At 49.4% G+C, this 23,728-nt stretch overlaps 1 protein-coding gene across 15 annotated transcripts in view; it reads left to right on the top strand.

Moving 5' to 3' along the window:
- Window positions 1–23,728, top strand: part of DHX40 (DEAH-box helicase 40) — a 1,529,377-nt gene that overhangs the window by 487,663 nt on the left and 1,017,986 nt on the right. The window lies entirely within an intron of this gene.

Below are 23,728 nucleotides of genomic sequence, written 5' to 3'. Positions count from 1 at the left end.
GGATTGGTCCATGTAGTCCCAGATTTCCTTGCACTCACTTAACTCAGTGCCCTGCGGCTCTGGGTGCACTTGTCCCTGTACCCTCTCCCTGCACTTCTTGTTGCGCACTTGCACGATATAAATGACACTAGGCCTAGTAAGATTGTTTGTTCTGTCCTCCCTTTGTTTCCCTCCCCTTGCCTGGTTGCGCTATGAAACACTTGTATATAGGCGCCTAATAAATAACAAATCAATCTCCCCACTGCCATCTATCCTAGCTCACCTTTATAGGTTTATCATCCCTCCATCCTTAAGGCTCACCTTACATGTTGCTGTTTATTTGCTGTCTTTGATTGTTTGGCCCACCTAGTTGACCACCCCTTCTTCATCTCCTGGAACACTGTGTCTTCCTATGCGTCCCAAGCGCCATCCCAAACGAGGTAAAGGCTCCTGCAAGGGTCTGACCTGGGCCCCCACCTCTTCCCACTGTGCACTTTCTTTCTTGGCTAATTACTCTCTTCCTTTGGCTTCTCAAGTGATCAATTGCCCGACGATGCTTCAATCTTCTTCTTCTTAACCCCAGATCTGTACTCTTGATTTATTAACTGCCCTCCCTCCTCTGTACTTCTTTACTCATCTTTACATGGTGTTGGGTTTTGCTACGTGGACCCCCTAAAACCTCTCATGAACCACCCACACATCAGCTTCACGCAAAGTTGCTGTCAATGCAAAATCGCTCACTATTAAATTCCTCCTTATGTTTAAATCCATCACTGGGCTATCCCACCATCTCAGATATCGGAATCTGTGACCTGAAACTTGTGCTTTCATTCTCTTTATGCTCCCAAGCTCTCCTTTACCTAATGAGCCACAACCACTCTTTTCTGCCTTCTGCTTTTGCCCTTTCACCGCCCTCCTGTCTCCCCATCACCGGAACTCCCTACTCCCAGAAACTGAGCACTTTCTAGCTGTCACTACCTTCAGGATTTCCCTTAAGAACCACCTACTTTCCCAGCAGGAAAGCACCAGTGTCTTCTAGTGCTAGCTGCCCTTCCACACACATCCCCCCAGCCATCATCATCACTGGATTGTATATCTCTATATATCGTGTTAAAAAGTGTAATTATTGAATGCGTATTTAATATTGCTCTTGTGCTACCTCCATGCACCGTTTCCCTTCCACCATCTTGTATCATGTCTAAGTAAAGCACTCAACAAAGAGACAGCTCCATCCATCGATATGCCCTTTGTACAGTGCTTCTTGGTGAAGCACTTCTCCTTTTCAAGAAATAAAGAAAATAGGAATATGAATGTACACTGAATATCTCATAAGGGGTAAGATGTTTATGCATTTATAAGACATGTAACCTGTGGTAAGAAAGTCTGTAGATTTAGAGAGGAGCATTCAAACAATTTACTCTGCCAGGTAGGTTAAACCACTAGCCAAGACCAATTTGGGACTTGGGGTGACAAGCTTATTCTAAGACACACAGTTTATTGTGCAGGACCTGTATTCACTCAGTCTGATACAGTCTCTTACCAAAAAGGTGGAGGTGGCAGACAGACCTCAGATTGACAGAGCAGGACACTGGCCCTGATGGCGGGATTGTCCAGAATGGTATTTAAAGGGCCTGGTGTTCGAGATAGGACCAATGGGAAAGATAGGACCATACTTCAGGACCATTCAGATGTGCAGAGGTTTTTTCTATCTCTTTGACCATCAACACCCAGGTCCTTACTGGGTGAGAGATCAATTTCAGCAGTTCTCTTGGTCCAGTGACTGTTCCTGTGTAGCTAAAGAAATGACATCCGTGGATCGACTGGTAATACTAAACAAAAAGGCTAAACTGCAGGAGCTGCAGTATGGTGCTGCTCCGTTTTCTGAAGATGCAGACGTTGTCCAGTGGAGACAGCTCATGTATGTAACTGAATGGAATCTGGTGTGGGCGGCATAGCCAAATCTTTATTGATTTTTAATAAAATTATCTGAGTAATTTCTTCTGAAAGTTAGGTCTGCTAATCAGTTCACCCTTTCATAAAGCTCAATGCCAAAAGCATAGTGCATTCATGTGCCTATGCTGTACCAGTCTCCTGACATCTACTGCAACTGCTCTGCAGTGGCAGCAGGGCAACTTCAAAGGTCAAGCCTACATTCGTGACAGCAGCTGGAGGACAAAGTTCCAACAAGCAGATGTGGCTTTTTAATCCCTCCACTTCAAATAATAATAATTGTGTACCTTAGTCAGGTGGTGGCATGTTAAACTGTAAAAGTAAGCCATGTCAGGTTATGGCAGGAATGTGTATTAGCTGTTTGGCCTGGGTGTCTCCACAACAGCTATGTGGGACAGTGTCCAAGAACCTGTCTTTTGATCCTCTTGGAGGGATTGCAGCATCATCCTCTCAGGGCACAGGAGCCATGCCCAGGAGGTCATCTGGGAATCTATGCTTCAAATACAAGACTGGCATAACAAAGCCACACTGCCACTACAGTGCCGATTTCTGGAGTTCCTTCTGAAGTCAGCAAACATGGGCAGGAGGCGGAGTTAGAGTAGCCAGAAAAAATAGGTGGGCTGAGAAAGGTGTTCCACCATCTTGGTTTCTGCTAGGGCTCTCCCAAACTTCCTACCCACCCCATTTTCTGCTGGCAAAGTTCCCTGGGTATGATGTCAGAAGGCAAAGGACACTTTTAAAAAAAACAATTGTATTGATTTCTGTACATATATTAGCTTTTAAACGTACATAACATCACATGTACAAGTTGTGTATCATCAATGCCGCATCCAAGCAAAACATAAACTTAACTGTAACTTCTACCGGTCCCTTATGTACTCCCGCCCTCAAACCCCCCCGCACCCTCCCGGTCTTTCTGCTGCCTATTAACTACCCAGGTGCTGTGTGGCGGCTTTTAGCTCTATAAATCACTGTGAACAGGGATTACTCAGTTTTCCTCAGATCTTCATGGAACAGGTTGTGTAGCAAGGATTCCCAACCCGCAAGCTCAGCTGTGCCCTCCACCATGTCTCTCCCCATAGCTCTTCTTCACGCTGTAGATTCCACCCTGCCCCACCTATGCATGTCTCTCCACCATTCTACAATTTTAGGGCCCTGCAATGATTTCCATGCCATGGCTATCCTGCGTTTGACCAGGATGCAAGGCAAAGGACACTTGTTACAAAAGCCTGAATAGGTCCCCCGTACAACTAGCTTGCTATGGGGCAATCTCCCGTGACATTTTGCTTTTATATGGAGGGTAAGCCCTCTCCTTAGTTGATTTGTCTTTGGACTCTTACAACAAGAAGAAGAATTCACAGAATCTCTGATGGGGATACAGTCTATTCCAAAGACCTCTATCAGAGGTGAAAAATGAAGGCATCCAATGCAGAGTCAATCTATGCTCCCTCAACATCCACAGGCAACAGAGGGGGTGACACTTATGTGGATTAAGGCCTCTCTGCTGCCTGTGCACTGAACGGGATCCTGCTCACTGGAGGTGAAACACCCTTGGTAGATGCCAGGCAACTTCCTGGACTGGAAAAGTGGAATGAAGAACTCGCCTTGTCTCTGGAAACCTGAATTGGGCCTCTCTGCAACCCAGAAGTCCAGAATTGGCTGGAACCCTATTTCATCACCTCGAGACACTTTCAAGTCAGTTAGACTGCACTTGGAGCAATTACAGGATCCACAGTTTTGCTTTTGGCACTCTGCCCATATTAGAACCTTTTTACTTGGCTTTCAAGCCATCCAGATGCCATCTCAACCCATTGAAGCAGACTGCCTCGTCTTGATCCAATCCCTGGCACCACTCTGTGGGAGCAACTCATTCGAGCATTGCCTCGACCTTCTGGAAGCTATCGTCTTGCCTGTCTGAAACGCTGACTCGACCCAACGGGTGCCTGCACATTGAACTGACTTGAAACAGGGGGCATGGCCTGCGACAGACCACTGTAGTGACACAACCATTGGCTCCTGAGACACCAGTAATTATATTCTGTTTAAAAAATCCTTAAATACCTTTGAAGTGCACACATTGGTGGTGGCGAGACGCCTGTGGGACCCCGAAGGAGGCAGCGATGTGAAGGTGAATAGTGGAGCAGAGAAGGTAGAGTGCGGAAGGCCATGGCTGTCTGCCATAGCCTTGCTGAATGGCGGATCACGGACAGTGGAGCAGATTAGAGGAGAGCGGTGGCAGCAGGGCAGAATACAGAAGGCAGCAGCCCCGCTTCAGACCTTGCGATGGCGAACACGACGCAGAAGCACAGCAATAGTAACAGACTATAGTAACAGCAGCGCCGCCATCTTACAAGTGAAGATAAGAGGGGCAGATGATAGTTGTGGGACGAGGAGAACCAGGTCGCCTGGCACAATAAAGGGAGCGGAGATGGCAGAAAAGGAGGGGGTTGCTAGTGGTGATCTCCCCCCTCTCCTCCCACGGGACCCGCAAAGGTACAGATGCTGGGCGAGCGACCAGACGTGATACCAGACTGAAATACACAGCTGGGGAGGAGACAGACGGGACATCCCCTCGGATTGCCCGCACCAGCAAGATTAGTGCATAGGCTACCAGAGAAATGCTGGGAGAAAAGAACTCCCCGCTGAGGAAATAAGGCAATCCAGCTCTGGGAATCCTATTGGGCACCAAAGACTGGGGAAGAGAAGCTTGGCGCAGTCAGAGGAGGCAAAACACTCTGAAGCCCAGGGTACATAAGGCCTGATCTAGGACAGAGATCAGCACAAGCTTGGAGTCACAGAGTACCTGCTCATTTAGTAGAGAAGGAAAGGGTTGGTGTTTCACACGCACAACTATCACAGCTCTCATGCTGTATCCCATACCAAAAACCCAGTTCCTTAAGAGCTCTGTCCCCTGAGCATTTACCTCATTGTTTTACGTTGCTACTTGCCTTATCCTTCCCTAGGAACCCTAATCCTCCCCTAACTCGAAACTACTGGCACATGTACATTGGACGGTATGCTGTGCATGATTGTGCTGCAGGAGTTTCCTGACTTGAGCAGGTGAATGCTGCGCGGACTTTCAGAGCCCGTCCTGGGCCCCTTTGGCTAATATTTGTATTTTTAACTCAGCACCCCCAGCGCCATCGTTGTCTCTCCCCCCTCTCCTACTTCCCTTGCCGTCTGCTTTCCCTCCCGCCTCCCTTCCCTGATTTGTGGTTCTGTTGAGGCTTGCAGCCTACCCCTCCACCGTGCACACCGCTTGCCATTTCCTGGCTTGAGCAGGTGAGTTCTGCATGGACTTTCAAAACCTCTCCTGGGCCCCTTTTGGCAATTTTGGTATTTTTAACTCTGCGCCCCCAGTGCTGTTGTTGTCTCTCCCCCCTTCCCCTCCCCTGCTTCCCTTGCCATCTGCCTTCTCTCCTGCCTCCCTGCCCACCCCCCTCCCCTGATTGGCAGCGTGCTGTGTCATCTCTAACCTTCCCTGGGCAGCCCCCTTCCCGGCAGCCCCTGTGGCTAAAGGGCCCCAGGGCAAAGGGCAGCTCCTTGAATGGCGGCTCGGGCTAGTGTCTGCAGGTGTCCACAGGGGATGCCAGCTGCCAGCCTTCACCAGGGTTGACCCGCACACTACCTTGCATACCTCTGCCCACCTAGCCGACTCTCTAACTTAGTTTTCTTTTTTTTTTACCCAGTGCACTGTGAAAGTATTTAAAATTGCATTGTGAAACCTAGGCCTTTTCCCCTTTAAAATTGCATTGTGAAACCTAGGCCTCTTTCCCTCTATACAGGATTCTCAAACTTAGGTGTGTGTGTTTTTTTTTTTCCGCCTGATTTTTAAAATTCCACATGGTTTTCTTAAAATCTGAGTGTCGTCCTGTCCAATTTCAACTTGTCCCACCTCTCTCTGTCTAGTCTGCTTGCACCCTGCCCTGTGTCCTTCCCTAATTTTCTCCCCTCCCCTTCCCTCTCTCTGCCTCTTCTCTCCTCTCCCTACCTACTCTATGGTGCTGTCTGTCTCTCTTATCTTCTCTAACTGCTTCTCTATCGACTATCCTACTCTCCTACTAGGAAGAAGTTTAAAAAGGACATCCTGGTCTCCCCTCAGGCTTCTTCTACACCTCTGCAGGGCGTACCTCTGATTTGTATCCCTCTGAGGAAATCTTTCAAGGACGGCAACCTTCTCCATATTGCTACTCTAAACTCTCGCTCAGCTGTCAAACACTGCTCCGTCATCTGCTGCCTTCTTGAGGAACTTGACCTCAATGTCCTCGGTCTCACTGAGACATGGTTCACGGCCAGCTCTGTCACAAGCTTTGACACTCTCCTCCCTGATGGCTACAAGATGCTCTCCGCTCCCAGGTCCAACCGTTCCGGAGTAGGTGTAGCCCTGATCTTCTGTGAGTGGATTCCAGCCTCTGTCATTTCTACGCAGGCCTACTCCTCTTTCGAATGCCTTGTCTGCAGGCTCTCTCTCTCTCTCTCTCCTAGCCTTTCCCTTACTGTGGCTACTATCTGTCGGCCACCTGGCCAGATCTCCTCCTTCCTCTCTGAGTGGACAGACCTCTCCTCTTCCCTCCTGGTCTCGACCACTCAACTCCTCCTTCTTGGAGACTTCAACATCCACCTGGATGCTTCCTGTCCTTCCTCTAGACTCTTTCGCGACCTTTGTGACTCTCTCTCACTCTCTATTCTCCCCTCTGGCCCGACTCACTCTGCAGGGCACACTCTGAATGTTCTGATCTCCTCAGACCTTCCCCTTTCTATCCCTGTCACCACTCCACTCTTCTGGAGTGATCACTTTCTCCTTTCCTCCCAGCTCACGCTCTCTACCCCTCAGGCCAAGCCAACTCCAGCACTGCCACCCACCTTCCCGGTCATCCGACCCATGAAGCGCGTGTCAGTTGAGGCTTTCGCCGCCACTTTCTCATCCCCTCCTCCCCCTTTGGCTGACTTACCCTGACACAGCCCTTTCCATGCTCCACTCTGCTATATCTGATACTCTCGATGCTCTTGCCCCTGTCATGAGGATCCGCCTGAAGCCTAAAGCCAAGTGCAACTCCTGGTATGACTCAGACCTCGTCACCCTCAAACGCAAGGGGAGGGTGGCTGAGAGGAAATGGCGTGCTTCTGGTACATCCTCTGACAAACTGGCCTGCCGCCTGCTCCAAAGGCAATACGGTCTCTCTGTCCGCAGCAAGAAGAGAGCCCACATCCAAGCGCGCGTCTCTGCGGCATCTAACAACTCGGCTGAACTCTTTAAAATCTGCAAGGAGCTGGCCAGTCCTGTTGTAGTCTCTACCTCTCCTGTCCCCTCCCAGGCCCTCTGCACCATCCTGCCTCTCTCTTCCGCTCATCCTACTCCCTCTACTCCCTGCTCTTCCTCCGGCCCTTCTTCGGCCACCTCTCCTCCCTCCTTCTCTGCCTTTCCCCTGTTCTCCCCAGACAAGGTTTCTAGACAAGTCCGATCTATGAAAGTCTCATCAAAACAGGTTCACCCCTGTTCCTCCAAAACCATCAAGGATCACTTTGACATCCTGTCTCCTGCTCTGGCTGACTTCTGCAAACACTCCTTCGCCACTTGAGTCTTCCCTTCCCGCCTGAAACACTCCCTTGTGCACCCTCTTCTTAGGAATCGCTCTGCTGACCCGTCCTGCCCGGCTAACTATCGCCCAATCTCCATCACTCCTTTCCTGGGCAAACTTTTGGAAAAGTTGGCCATCTCCCAGCTTAATCTCCACACTGAAGCTTTTGGTTGTCTCCATGATCATCAGTCTGGCTTCAGAGCTGCCAGAAGCACGGAAACTGCTCTCCTGAACATCCGTGAAGACCTGCTCTCCAACCTTGATTCCAACACCCCCTGTGTCCTCATCTTACTTGAGCTCTCCTCTGCCTTTGACACGGTCAACCACGCCAACCTGCTCAACTGTCTCCGTGATAACCTGGGTATCACCGGTCAAACTGGAGTGGCTGACTTCTTTCCTCTCTGATCGACCCTCCCAGGTTCAACTCGGGTCCTTGCTCTCCTCTATCTCTGTCTCTAGATTGGCTGTTCAACCAATAACTGGCACTTCTTGCCCACTGCATTGCTGCGCTCTGCCCAAACTTCCAGTGCTATGCGGATGACACCCAGCTCATTATCTGGCTACCCTCAGCCACCTCTTCTCCTTCTCTCATCTCAGACTGTCTGTCCACCATCCAGGAGTGGTGTGCCACCAATGATCTCTGCCCTAATGCCAGTAAGACAGAGATTCTCCTCATTGGCACACCCACTCCTTCCTTTCCTGACTCCACACTCTCCTTCTCTCCTCAGATCTCTGACATCTCTAAGAAGTCACACTACCAGCTGCATCTCCTCAGAGGTATTCTTCCTTTCCTCTCCTTCCCCCAGAAGCTCACTGTCTCCAGAGCTCTAGTTATCTCTAGGCTGCACTATTGAAACAGCCTCTTTCTAAATCGTCCTTCTTCTACTCTCTGCCCTCTGCAACTCATCCAGAACAGGACTGCAATACTTGTCCTTGGCCTCAAGCCCAGGGATCGCATCTCTCCAGGACTGAAATCTCTGCACTGGCTCTCAGTGGCTGCGAGGATAAAGTTCAAAACCCTTTGCATTGTCCACAAGGACTTACCTTCAACTCTCTCTTCCTAAATATCTTCCTCCTCGAGCTCTTTGCTCATCCGCCTCCAACTCCCTCAGGGTCAGTCGCTTCTCCAAGAAACGAGTTGGTGGTAGATCTCTTTCTTTGGCTGGGGCCTCCCTTTGAAACAGCCTCCCTCCCTCCCTGGAACTTGAGGAGAATCATCTCCGGTTCCGGAAGCACCTCAAAACATTTCTCTTTGCTTCTGCTTTTTCTCCGACTCTCCCCTGCTGACTTCCTGGCTGAAACTGAATCTGCACTGGTTACCTGGCCACCCTCTGTTCTCGGGTCCAGGTCCCCTTCCCCATCAGTCGCACACCTGCACTTGGGACTGTTTCTGTATCCCTACAGTCCCAATAGCAGCACTTACACCTGATGTCTGCACTTAACACCACCTGGCTGTACCTTACTTATTTATTCTATTATCCTATGTACTGCACTCTCCCTTCCCCCTTCCCATGCACTTGCGCAATCTTGATGACACTTGGCCTAGTAGGATCGTTGTCTGTCTTCCCTCTGTTCCCCCCTCCCTTGCCTCGTCGCGCCTTGAAACACTTGTGTATAGGCACGTTATAAATGCCATATCATATCATAACCCGACGTTAGTGCGTCCCTCGTGCCGTCTGGGGTAGCCCTTTTACTAACATCCTTTCTTTTGTTGTTCCTTCCTTCCCTCATTGGATAAAGACTTCTGTGACTCCACTAACATCACCATACGGTATGCCCAACTCGCTACCTCTTGCTAGCCCTTTTTTAGTTAATGTTCTGAATCCTCCAATTGGGTACCTTTCTTGGCTAAATAGTGGGCGTTTGTGCTTTTCTCCACCTAGTGGAAGACCGTGTTGTGAACTACATCTGGTTTCTACAGGGATCCTAGCTCTTTTCCCTCAGGTTAGTACCATTACATCCCACGCTTGTTCTTGTTCTGCCTCGACTGTACTCTGGTGCGCAATCCTAATCAGGACTTCCGTTTATATTCCTCAGCTTGCTGTCGGAACACGTGTATCCCGTTTATATTCCTCTGCTTGCTGTCGGAACACGTGTATCAGGGTCACACGCCCTTTCAAATGATTTACTCATCTGACCTGATTGTTTATTGGGGAATTAGGGTGTACTGCTGGGAAGGTCTCCCTCACGTTAAATGGGACCGGACCATCAGGGAGTGAGTGAGGCATTACAAGGCAAGACTTCTAGTCGTTTCCGTAAGGGTCTCCTTGGTGAGTATTGATATACTGTTTTCTTCACTTGTTGCCTCATTCGGATTCTGACAGAACCAGGCTGGCCTGCAAGTGGTTATGGATTGGTCCTTCCTGAACTTATCCCTACCCCTCCAAAAATTCAACATGGTTACGCAAGCTCTGATAGTGGAGTCTCTGTGTGGGGGAGACTGGACGTGCTCCCTAGGCTTGAAGGATGTATACTTACACGTCCCTATCTGGCAGCCCCACCGCTTGCTCCTGAGGTTCAGAGCGATGGGGCTACATTTTCAGTACAAGGTACTGCCGTTCAGGCTCATCCCAGCCCCACGGGTGTTCACGAGGTTTATGAATACTGTGGCGGCCTTGCTCAGATCGGAAGGCCACCATCTATATCCATATCTCGACGACTGGTTGGTCAGTGCGGAATCGCCCAAGGGGGTTTTGCAATTGGCCTCCAGGCTTATGGAGACCCTACACAATCTGGGGTTTACCATCAATCACAAGAAATCTCAACTGCAGCTCACACAAACCTTGGTCTTCCTCTGGTTGGTGTGGGATACCAAACAGAGGATTTTTTCCACAGAGGAGAAGGTAGCAGCCATCAAAGCGGCTACAGGCCATTTCCCAAGCAGATCGACTACGTCGGCCTGGTGGTTCCAAAACCTGCTGGGGATTGAGGCAGCATGTATCCTGGCGATTCCCTACACCAGGCTCAGGAAGAAGCAGGCACAGCAGCACCTCACAGCCTCATGGAACCAAATGACAGGCTCCCCGGACGCAGCAGTCTCCATTATGGCAAACCTCATAGCAGGCCTGTTATGATGGAATCCACCTCCGGAGTCTGCTATCACTACGGATTCCTCTATGGAGGGATGGGGAGCCACCCTACACGCGCACAGTGTTCATGGAACATGGATGAGGGAGGAACGAAAGAATCACATCAACTTCCTTGAATTGAAGGCCCTCCAGCTGGCCCTCTGGGCTTTCCTGCCTTTAATAAGCAGGTCTGCCTACAAACCGACAGCTCCATCTGCATGTTCTACATCTACAATCAGGGGGTGGGGGAACCAGATTGCCCCCCCTGTGCAGTGTGAGTACCCTGAAGGCTTCTCACCCGCTAGTCCCAGGGGATCTGTCATCCAGGTGGCCAGGACACGGTTTTCGCTTTTGGATCCAAATCCTGGGGGTGGACCAGTGCAGGAGGATCACCTGGATGAGAGGTCTTTGGGGAGTGGGATACCAGATGGTGAGACGCTGTATCCCCTTCCCTGTAACACCTTTTCCCCATCCTACCAGGTAGGATACTTAGGAACTCAACCCCCGCCCCCTTTCCCGGCATTAACCCGTTCTCACGAACAGCTCACAGAGAGAGAAAACGGACTAACACCCGAGCCGTATACCTGATATGTCCTAACACAATGGTCAGGCAGAGTCAGGCAATTTCTGATCATTACACACACCTCACTTCCATCACACTTCCCCACACGGATAAAAGGCGGAGCACGGAAGCTCACTCTGAGCAAGACAAAGCACACAAGGACGCAGCAGTTCCAAGATGGAGGTTTTATACGAGGAGAAAGACGGCAGGACCAGAGAGGGTTGCAAGGAGGGAAGTAGCATTGACCTTTTCAGAGAAAAATCTTTACTTTCAGAAGCCTTTGAGAATAAGAAACATAAGACCTGGAATTAAAGCTGAGGAAACCTGCATTGTGTATCAGAGGTACCCGGGGCTATCCCGCGTCGATATCCAAGGCAGGGAGGACCGTTTCCCGCTGTAGTACTGTCCTTTGCTGTAACAACAAAGCAGTGCTAGTAAAGTCACCACAGCCGGTGAGTCAGGGAGACTGATAGCAGACCGGTCTGTGTTAGAACCAAGGTGGCAAGCAGCAACATTGTATGGATAAATCTGAAGAGAACAGTGCGTGAAGCGTATGTGATGAGCGATGCAAATATAATTTAACCTCAAAGGAGTGACTGAACTTTTAAAGCCAAAATAGATACAGTATACAGAGTGGTCCGGCACCGCGTGGGTGCTCATTCGAAGGTCTATCTTAGGTATCCAACTGAGAGGTGGCAAATATGAAAAGGAATTGTGAGATCGAAGTGGTCCTGCAACGGGTCAAGCGAAACCCTGTGCACATTTGAAAGTCTTCGATAGTTATTATGAATTGAAATTGGTCCGAGCCCGGCTGAGGGAGACTAAGTGTGTAAGAGGAAGCATCTGAGCCCGGCTGAGGGGGATCTGGGGTGAACCCTGAGTCAACCGAGAAAGAATATTCTGTGAACATTGGAATAGGAGATCTAAAGTAATCATTGTATAAATAATATTGTATAAAAGGGATCTGAGCCGGCTGAGAGGGATCCAGGGAGAGGAGTGAATCACCTGAATTGAGTACTTGTAAGAGGAAAGGAACTTTTTGCTGGTTTTGGTACATCAGGCCCTCTTAATCAAGAGACTTTGATAAGTAAAGAGACTTTGGCACAGAAGGCCTTGATGCTGGTAATGGAACTGTAGCCCTGTGCCGAAGAAGCCAAAGAGTGTGTTATGCTCGAGTGAACTGCCTTGGCCCATGCTGAAAACGTGGGAAAGGGAGGGACAACAGCTTGAACATCCTGACCTATCATTTTTGTGAACACTTCATTCTTTTTCATAAACACTACCCCACACTATGTGTATTTAGAGGTAAGGATTGGCAATAGTTATTTTTTTGTATAGGCCCTTTTATTTTGACGAGACTCCACTAGGACTGCATTATTATTATTTGATGGTGGTAGCTTGCTCCCATCTGTAGATTTGGGATTAGAGAGGCTTTTATTACACACTTGTTGAAGTTCAATAAACACCCTTGAACTGTGATCAGTTGTGTCTGTCTTACTGTTGATACCATCCCTTCCTTACAGCAGGCTCACCATAGAGATATGGGAGTGGGCCATGGCGCACCACATATGGCTGTCTGCGATTCATCTGCAAGGGCAATCCAAACTGGAGGCGGACAGGCTCAGCAGACTCTGGTTGGACAACTATGAGTGGTAGCTAGAGGAACAAGTCCTGGCGGACATCTTCAGGAGATGGGGCTGACCCCACATAGACCTGTTTTCCACAGAGCAGAACAGTAGATGTCAGCCGTACGTGTCCTGGCAGGGTCAGGGGCAAGGCTCCCTTAGGGATTCCCTACACCTTACTTGGAGCAGTATGCAGACATCTGCATTTCCCCCAATGCTGCTCATTCTCATATTTCTCAGCAAAGTCAGAAAGTCCTCCATCGTGATCCTGATTTTAACTGTCCCAAGGTGGCCGGCGTGACCCTGGTTCTCAGAGCTCATACGGCTAGCAGTGCAGGGTCCAGTGAACCTACCGATGCAGGATCAAAGGCTCCCCTAACAGCAGGACAGGGCGGTAGTTCACCTCGATCCTGAGAAGCTAGCCCTAGCGGCCTGGTTCCTGAGAAAGTAACAATGCAGCATCTTCGTCTGTCACAAGACAACCTGGAAATAATTCAGAAAGCAAGAAGAGAGTCCACCAGAAGGCAATACAAAAGCAACTGGACCATGTGTTGCCTCTAGCCGAAGGACAAGGGGGTAGACCTTCTGGCGTGCACGCTGTATCCGGTGCTATCATTTTCAGCGCACCTGGCACGTTCAGGGGTGCAGGTGGAGACATGCCTGGCCAACCTTGCCGTCATTGGTGCTTATAGAAATTTAGACCACAAGTCATTCTCTTCCTCCAACCCGGTAGTCAAAGGACATCTGATGGGGCTGACATGGATATATCCTCCTACCAAAAGCCTGCATCCGGTGTGGGACCTCATTGTGGTGCTCATGGCACTGGCGCATAGGCCCTTTGAGCCCATGGCATCGGTAGACATAAAGCTGGTCACGATCAAAACAGCGCTACTGGTGGTTCTTACCTCAGCGAGGAGAGTGAGTGAAATTCAGGCCCTGGTGGCCATAGAACCGTATACCATGTTCCATCGAGACATGGTGGTGCTTCTCGCCCATCCTCCGTTTCTTCCGAAGATTGTTTTCTCATTCCACCTGAATGAAGATGTCGTGTTGCCAACCTTTTTTCCTAACCCAAAGGACGAAGCAGAGAGAGTGTTGCAGTGTCTGGATGTAAGAAGAGCCCTGAATTTCTATCTAGACAGGACCAAAGGGTTTTGCAAGTCTGAGGCGTTATTCGTCACCTTCGGTGGCTCTAAACCAGGGGACCAAGCCTCTAAGGCCTCCGTAGACAGGTGGATGGTCGCGGCCATTTAGGAGGCCTATATGTCTCAGCAGAAAGAAGTTCCACAAGACCTGCATGCTCATGCAGTTAGGGCCAAAGCGGCGGCGGTCGCCTTCCAAAGGCATGTGCCATTACAAACCATTAGCAGAACAGCTACGTGGGGCACTCCATCTGCCTTCTGCAAGCATTGTTGTATGGATTGTAGCGCAACAACTGAAAAGGCATTCGGGCAAGCAGTCCTGAGGAACCTGTTTTCTTAGGATCCAAAGCATTGCACCTCCCTTGGGCATCATTCAGTGGTAATCGCCTGTGCGATATGGAGGAAAGGGGATGGGACGCAGGAGTAATTATGAGTTTCTCTCCGTAGTGACTAACATACTCCTAGTCCATAGTCCCCTTTCATCATACGTCCCTGCATCCTCCACCCAGTATTAAAATGCATAGTTTAGCGGGTTAATCGGGCTGACGCATCAAAGGGGACTGAGGTGTGGCACCGGAGGGCTGAGTCAAGGGAGTGCATGATCCCGGGGCCTTGCCCCTGCTCGCATACATTTAAAGGGGTATAAAGATTTTTTGGGTGAAAATGGTTCCGTTTCCATCCCTAGCGAGGGACGCCCATGCAGTATGGAGGAAAGCGGAATATGGACTAGGTGTACGTTAGTCACTACGGTGAGTAACTTTTTTGCAGCACAATTGTACATGGTGGGAGCTCAGGGAGGTGTGGGTGAGGGGGAGCTTGGTAGGTCACTTGTCAAAGCATAGGAGTGAAGTCGAACTGTTATGGACTACCATTTGGAGGAAAGTGACGAACATCTTCCAAGTCCAGAGAGTGAAATGGGGAAAAATGTAGTCACATTGGCAGCCGCAAAGCAGATGGAGTTGACACACTTGCAAGAGAGGGGGTGCATCTCGTTAGGTACGCTTGTCGCGTGGTCATGGGCAAATGGGAAAGCGATATGGATTTCTCAATATCAGAGAAAAAATGTGTCCATATTTGGGATAAGGTCCGTAAGGTGTCCCGTAACTCGGGGTTTCCGCTAACGCTGTTTTATTTTTTACATAGAGTATAGATGACCCCAGTAAAGCTACATACGATTAACCCCTCATGTGCCCACCATGTGGGGGAGAGAGGGTGTGCTATTGGCACATGCTATGTGAATGTCCCAAAATAATAGCTATTGGGAGGAAGTACTAACCCATATACGGGTTGTTGAGAACCAGTTACACCCGAGACCAATCTATAGGTCTATGTAGTGGGTCTAATTTCAGGGGGGAAGAAACGCAAGATCCAGAAGAGAATAACACGCGTACTATTGGTACTCGCCATAGCTATATCCTGGATAAGCCTGCAAGGCCATCAAATTAAGCAATGGCTCAAGGATATACAATGGCGGGGGTAGCAGAGGTAGTGATCCTCCCAGGAGGAATAAGGATTTGGAGGAGGAAGACTGGTTAATTCTGTATTGGGGCCTGCTGCTAAATGTACTTGCCTCAACACTGGACCTGAAACCCCCATGAGATGTATAGAAAATGCTGTGCATCGAACATACTATGCCCTGCTCCGGAAATGAAATGGTCATATTTAATTTACTTATTATGTATCTCGCTAATATGTTGATGGGCATGTTTTTCAAATACAACAGGGACACTACTATTTGTTGTATGCCTTTTGTGAGTAGCAAATCTTCTGTGATAGGAACTGTCACAACAGCCCCAGCAAATCCCTGTTTTTCCATTACTTTGTCTGACAGGGGAAAACACCCTTCTTAATGCAGGATTTGGTTGCTCCTGTGTCCGCCAAAAATGAGAAATGTTTCTGTCCAGTCTTCACTGCTACCTCAGGTTCCTCTTCGGGGTCTTCAGTTACCGAAAGATTTGGGCACGGACCGGTCCTCTGTGGTCTGGCTTATTGGGCACTTGGGCCTTGTCCTGGAAATGGGAGCAGGTTACCTCCAAGTATGGTCCCTCCTGTATAGTGTAGTACTGAGTTCTGTGCTAACAGTGTGCAGTCCCCCTTTGTATATATCTGCGCTTCAGCGTGTAGAGCATTCTGTGGTACTGTCACTTGCTGCTGAGTGTTTATCTGTGGTGTCTGAGCAACCCCTGGTCCTGGAGGTTGGACTATCTGTGTAAAGGGCACCTGTGCCTTCTGTGATGGCATCTGTGCTTGCAGTGACTGCATCTGCGGCTGCATGGGTTGCATCTGTGGCTGCATAGGTTGAACATATACCCGAGGCCCCCCTTGGGCCATACTGATGCTGTTGTCCATGTGGACACATGCGTGCAAAGTGTCCCCTTTGCCCACAAATAGAACATGGTCCTCCAAATCTGGGTCACGCTCCTGCATATCCATACTCCCTCTCTCTCTGTGAGTATCCTCTGCCCTGTTGATAATATTCCGCCTCTGGGTAATAGCCCCCTTGTTGATAGTACCCTTGCTGCTTATACACCTCCCTGCTGCTGAAACCCCCCCGTTGGGGATATAGTCCTACCTGTGGCACACCCCCTGTGGGAAATCCCCCTTGTTGGGTGCGGCCTACTTCAAGCTGCCCTGGAACAATGTTTGTAAGCACAGCCCCTTCCATGGATATCTTTGCTAAATTATTTTACACCAGTTTCGCCGCTGCCTTCGCTACATTATCCGCTGTGTCTTTCTCTTTCTAATTTCCTCTAAAATGTACAATGTGGATCTGTATCTCTGGCCACCCCTTCGCCTCAATCCCAACCACCCTTTTCTTTTTATTCTCATTTTAAACTGAATTTTTATTATCATTTATAAACACTTTCTGATGCTCTTGACTCTGCTTAGAATCGCATGCTGTGCATGTAGTCTGACATCCAGTGGTAATTGCTAAGTATTGCACCTTTTTTTTCGAAGATCGAAAAGGGACATCGACATGGGAGTGACAGTAACACTATCCCTACCGTGGCGTGTAGTGTACCCAAAAACCCTCACGCGTCAAAGTCCCACAGATTGTTTTTTCCTGCTTACCTAGTTGGTTGCACATATTGGGGAGTTTGTAAGAGTGTATATGGCCATTTCCATTTATTGATAATTCTACTGTTCTTCGGTAGTTTGTTGCCCTCGACGACTACTAGCCGGCTGTTGACACCTGGTCCTGTCTGCTGACATTCCATCCTGGGCTGCTCGGCAACTCTTTACCGCATTGACTTGGCCCTCTGGCCCGGCCTTCAATGTAGGGAGAGTGGGGCCCTGTTTGTATTTTCTCCTCTGAGAAAGCCTTTCTTTTACCCCTTCTCTTCCCTTTTTCTTGGTCTGGCTGCCTCTTCACTCTGCTATGGAGAGGATTCCATTTAAATGTTGCCCCTCTTGCAACGGCAAATTCCCTTGGAAGGACACCCATTGCTGATGCAATCGGTGTCTCCCTTGTGACCACGACACACGATAGTCTAAGCCTGTAAGCTCTTTCCGCTCAAGATCCTGAAAGACAAGTGTACAAAACAATGGGCAGCCTACGCCATGCAGGCCGAGAGTCACTCCGGCGCTTCAAACGAGGAATCTGCCAACAGCCGGGGCTCTGATTCATAAGCCGTTGACCTTACTGTGGAGCCCTCGCATTCCCACGTGTCCGTCCGCTGCCCCGACAGGCATGCTGCCAGCAGTGCTATGGAGAAGTCACATCCCGGTGACAGGGACACTCCTGCACCACATGCTTCTAAGCACACAACCCCCAAACTCTCCCCGGCATACCCATCGAGGAAAGTTTCCATGCCTGCAGGTCCGTCAAAGTCTTCAAGTGGGCCTTCCGAACTTTGCGGTTTGGGGCCCTTTGCGCAACCGCCTCCGCGGCCTACTCATGGTGTTAGATCTCCTGCTTGTTATTGCTGAAAGACGCGGCAGCACTGAAAGCGGTGCCGCAACAAGTACACTTGCCGATAACACTACCAAAGCTTCGGGAGATTCTTTATAAGGCTAAGTCACCCGGTTTGCACCCCGGGAAGGCCCCCTCTTTGCCTGGGGCTATTCTCCGGCCTTCTTCCCTCTTTCTAGGGCTATACATCATGACCCAGCTTCTCCTGCCAGGCCCTTTCCCCATTCAGATCCTTCAAACGTTTCTGAATGGACCAGGGCCAAGTTTGAGGCCGGTATTCACAAAATGGCAGAGTTTATTGATTTATCAGGCCAATTTGAGGACATTTTGAAGAGGCATAGCGATGTGGACTTGTGTCCCATCCCTCCTAAGTCCCAGAGCCTCTGCTCTCCTTGGAGGAATCCCACCAGGACCCCCAAGTTGATGTCTTTGGGAATGACCCAACTGATCCTTGCCCGGATGTTTCCTATGCCCAGGATCCCACCTACCAGGACCCAGACTGGAACCCTGTGGATCACCAGAGCACGTGGCACTCCCCACCACATAGCGCTGACATCTTTCTGAATGAGCCTACCACCTCACAGCCTAGAGACTTGTCGCTTATAGACGACCAAATGATGTTCAACTACCTTCTGAAGAAAGCTCCTGATCACTTCACGATTACAACACACAAAGCCACGCCTGATTCGGACTTCGTGGAAGATATTCTTAAGGAAAAGGCCCTGGTCACCCAAGCCGTTTCCCTTGGTGAACTCCATCAAGAAGCACATGGCCCCCTCATTGCTCACACCATCACTCACACGTGCTGTAAACCCCTCTGTGGAGAAAATGTTCCGCCCGGCTCCACTACTTGTAAAAGAGCGGGGGTACCGCTGTCCTCGTCAGAATCCCCTCCTGACAAGGACTGCAAAATGTTGTACGCCCTTGGCAAGTGTGTTACCACCTCTGCTGCGTATTCCATCAAGAATGCCAACAACACTACCTTCCTTGCAAGTTATAGTGACGTTCAATGGGGCCTTAGACAAGATGGCCTTCAGAATGTCCCAGAACCTACTCGCACCCGCCTTTTGGCGGTGGTTGCAGAGGGCAGACAAGTAATCCAGAATTGCCTCAAAAACATCTTGGACTGTGCCGAAACTGCGAGTCGTGTCCTTGCCCAAACACCACGCTAGATTTAAGAATTCAGGGTTCAAGAAAGAGGCTCTGGCTTCTTTGCTCAACAAGTCATTGGAGGAAGTCAATCTCTTCGAGAAAGCGGTTGATGATGCAATAGAGACAGCTAAGAAGGAGCACGAGACCCTGAAGTCGCTCTGCCAGATACCAGCTAAACCCTTCGTCCAGTGTGGCAATGCCTGCCAGCTCTTTCGAGGGCAGTCCGTCTCCCGCTCTTCCCATGCACAGTATGACTCGGGAGGATCCAACTGGGCCTCCGGACAGGCTCCTCTGGTAACATCCAATCCCAACAAAGAGGTTTTCGTCGGGGAAAGGGTAGGGGCAGAAAGTCTGCTTCAAGAGGCTCCCCGGCCTCTGCCTCCAAGGGACCTGTCGGTAAGGGTCCCCTCACACACTTCCCCGTTGGGGGATATCTAACATTGTTTGCCCACACATGGGAGGGAATCACATCAGATCAGTGGGTACTCAAGACCGTCGCCCATGTGTACTGCATCAAGTTCCTCTGACCACCTTGATACCATCCCCCCAGACACACACGACTGTCACCGGACCCTATACGAATCCTGCTGGAAGAGGTCCAGGTCCTGCTAAAGGGCATCATCGAAGTCGGCCCTCATCTCCAGGTAAACAAGGGTATTTATTCAGTGTACTACGTTGTACCCAAAAAGGATCTAACCATGCGCTCTATTTTAGATCTGCATCCTGCAAACAAGTATGTGAAGCCACAAACGTTCAGGATGACAACTCTTCAGTAAGTAATCCCACTGCTGCGGCAAGGGGACTACATGACCCCATTGGACATGAAAGATGCATACTTTCATATTTCACTGTTGCCAGCGCACAGAAACTACCTCAGGTTCATGATATAGGACACGCACTATCAGTTCAAAGTTCTCCCCTTTGGCATTGCCTCATCCGCAAGGGTTTTTACAAAGGTACTGGCGATAGCAGCGGCGCACCTGCGCAGGCAGTCCATCCCTGTGTATCCCTACCTCGACGACTGGCTCATAACAGGGGATTAGTACGGAACTTGCCTAGCAAATGCCCAGGTGACAGTAGATCTCCTATTCAGCCTGGGATTCTCTGTCATGAGAAGAAATTAAGTCTGCTCCCCAGCCAGGTCAAACAGTTTCTGGGGATCCTGATTCAGACAGAAGATGGGCTTGTCTTCCCCCTCCAACAAGAGGGTTCAAAACATGCTGTTCCAGATCCCTCACTATGTAGCCAGTCACTGGGTTACCGTTCGCAAGGCCATGCGAATGCTGGGGATTATGGCTTCCTGCGTCTTCCTAGTTCCAACCATTCATCTGCACATGCGCCCAATGCAGGAGTGGCTCTCGAGCCAATGGTGTCAAGCCAGCGTCCAGTGGGACGATCTAGTGGTTGTCTCGGCAGCCTTCGTTCAGTCTCGACAGTGGTGGACAAGGGAAAACCTTCTGCAGTGGATAACCTTCACCACCCCCACAGTCCACTCTCACCGTGGATGCATCTCTCTCGGGGTGGAGGGGCCTCCTTCAACAGACAGTGCACAGCATGTGGTCCCCATCAGTAGCGTCCAATCACATCAATCTGTTGGAACTGCTTGCAGTGTTCAAAGCCCTGAAAACCTTCCAAGCACACATTCAGGTGTAGACCGTTCTGGTCCTTACAGACAGTACCACAGCCATGTACTACCTGTACAAACAGGGGGGCACTCACTCTCTAGGGCTATCCAGACTGTCCCAGAACATCTGGAAGTGGGCACTCAAGCATGACATGCTCCTTCTCTCACATGCTGTAGGGGAACACAATCTTCTGGCAGACATGCTCAGCAGAGACTTCCCCTTACCCGTAGAGCACGAGTGGCTGTTACAAGAGCACATTCTACTCGACTTCTTTACAAAATGGGCTTTCCCAGAGATCGACTTGTTCGCAACTCTGGAGAACGTGTGATGCCCAGATTACTCCTCCAGGTACTCACAGAAAAGCTTCAAAGGGAACGGTATCTAGATAACATGGTCTGGGAGATTTGCCTGCACTTTTCCCTCGATTCCCCTTCTCAACACGATTGTGCACTAGACGCACCAGGAACAAGTCTCAATGATCCTGGTGGCACGAATGTGGGCCCAACAGCCTTGATTCTCCCATCTCATGGAAATGTTAGTCTCCCCTCCCAGAAAGCTGCCATACCCGTACAAAATGTTCTCTCAAGACCAGGGACAGACACTGCATCCGTGCCCCCAAACACTCAATTTAGCAGCTTGGCCTATGAAGTCATAGAGTTTGGGCACCTTAAACTCCCTCAGAGATGCATGGACATACTCGGGGAAGCTTGAAAACTCAACACCAGACATTGCTATCTGGTGCACTAAGAACGGTAATCGCATTGACTGCTCCCCTGAAAATATTGCCCTTTATCTAACACACCTTGTTAGACTCAGGACTTATTTTCAATTCCCTAAAGGTCCACATGGTCGCTCTCTCTGTGTAGTCCACATCCCAGAGCAAGGTTTCATGGTGGCAAAAGTCCTGTCATTAAGGCCTTCATGGAGGGGTGAAGAGACTTCCTCCCCCCATTTCCAACCCAACTCCCAGATGGGACTTGAATGTTGTCCTTACCAAATGTATGGGGCCTCCTTTTGAGCCCATGTACACAGCTAACCTTAAGGCTCTCACCTATAAGCCTGCCTTCCTAGTGGCCATTACCTCAATAAGGAGGGTTAGTGAACTGCAGGACCTTTCAGTTCAAGATCCCTTTGTGACTATTCACAAAGACAATGTAGTTTTGCGCACACACCACGCTTTGCGTCTAACTTCATCTCGAGGTTCCATGTGAATCATTCAATCGAAGACGCAGTATCCCTTTCCTGTAACACCTTTTCCCCATCCTACCAGGCAGGATACCTAGAAGCTCAACCCTCCCCATCCCCTTGCCCCACCACAAACACTTTCTCACGGACAGTTCATCGTGAGCAACAACGGACGAACACCAAAGCCGTATATCTGACATGTCTCAACACAAGAGTCAGGCAGAGTCAGGCAATTACTGATAATTACACACACCTAACTTCCATTACATTTGCCCAAATGGATAAAAGGCGAAGCACGAAAACACACTCTGAGCAAAGCAAAACACATAAAGAAGCAGCAGTTCAGAGATGGCAATTTAACACGAGGAGAAAGGCGGCATGACCAGAAAGGGTTGCAAGAAAGGAATTGCCCTTGGCCTTTTCAGAGGAAGAAAAATGCTACTTTCACAAGCCCTCAAGAATAAGAAACATAAGACCGGGAATTAAAGCTGCAGAAAGGTGCATTGTGTGTCGTAGATACCCGGGGCTCCCCCACATCGATAGCCGAGGTGGGGAGGAGCGATTGATGCTGTGGTACTGTCTTTGGCTCCTACAACAAAACTGCTTCACTAAAGTCAGCACAGATAGTGAGTCGGGGAGACTGATAGCAGACTGGTCTGTTAGAACCAAGGTTTCAAGCGGCAACATTGTATGAAGAAATCTTCAAAGAACAGTGTGTAAGGCATATGTGATGAGGATAATTGAATATCCAAGGAGTGATTGAACACTTGAAACCAAGGTAGATGCCATATAAAGAGTGGTCGGGCGGCACGTGGGTGCTCATTCAAAGCACTCCGTTAGACATCCAACTGTGAGTGTAAAATTGTGAACTGTGAAATTGAAGTGGTCCTACAACGGGTCAAGCCAAACCCCATGCACATTCGAAAGTCTTCAATTGCTAATACGAACTGAAATTGGTCCGAGCCAGGCTGAGGGAGACTAATTGTGTAAAAGGGATCTGAGCTCCGCTTAGGGCGATCCGGGGTGAACTGTGAGTCACCTGAGAAAACATATTCTATAATCATTGGAGAAGAGGATCTGAGCCCAGAAGAGGGGGTCCAAACTAAAGATTGTGGTAGAAAAGGGATCTGAGCCCGGCTGCGGGGGAATCCAGGGTGAAGAGATAATCGCCCTACTTGAATACTTGGAAGGGAACTTTTTTGTTTGTTTGATACATTAGGCCCTCTGGATCAAGAAACTTTTGATAAATTAAAAGACTTGGGCATAGAAGGCCCTGATGCGTGTAATCGAACTGTGTCCGAGTGCCGAATAAGCCCAGGAGTGTGCAATGCTCGAGTGAACCGCCTTGTCCCGTGCTGAAAACGTGGGGAAGGGAGGCCAACGGCCTGAACATCCTGACTTATCTTTTTGTGAACACTTCTTTCTTTTTCATGAACATTACCCCCACACTATTTGTGACTTAGCGGTAAGGATTGGCAATAGGTTTTTTAGTATAGGCCCTTTTATTTTGACGAGACTAGAACTTCATTATTAATATTATTTTGATGGTTGTAGCTTGCTCCCATCTTAGATTTAGGTTTAGAAAGGCGTTCATCACACCCTTAATACAGTTCAATAAACACCCTTGAACTGTGGTCACTTGTGTCTGTCTTACATTGATACCATGCCTTCCTTACACTATCCCCAGTAGGGACCCATATACGTTTTGAAGGGGGTCTGGGTCTAGAAGGACCCCCGTGACTTCCTTCATCCAGCTCAAGACCTTTGGCCCAATACATAGAGATCACTGGGCAGTCCCACCACATGTGGAACTATGAGGCATGCTGCCAACAAGCCCAGGGGTATAGCGGGAAGGTGCTTCGAAACATCCTAGAGAGCTTAGCTGGTTCTCTATGCCATCCATGTAGGACCTTAAAATGATGCTCTATAGTGGACGTAAGCAGGTTTC

The sequence above is a fragment of the Ambystoma mexicanum genome, chromosome 9, assembly GCF_040938575.1.
Source record: "Ambystoma mexicanum isolate Mex_15411 chromosome 9, UKY_AmexF1_1, whole genome shotgun sequence".
Taxonomy (NCBI): domain Eukaryota; kingdom Metazoa; phylum Chordata; class Amphibia; order Caudata; family Ambystomatidae; genus Ambystoma; species Ambystoma mexicanum.
Note: the sequence above shows the minus strand (reverse complement) of the source record. Positions and strands in the feature narration are given on the sequence as shown.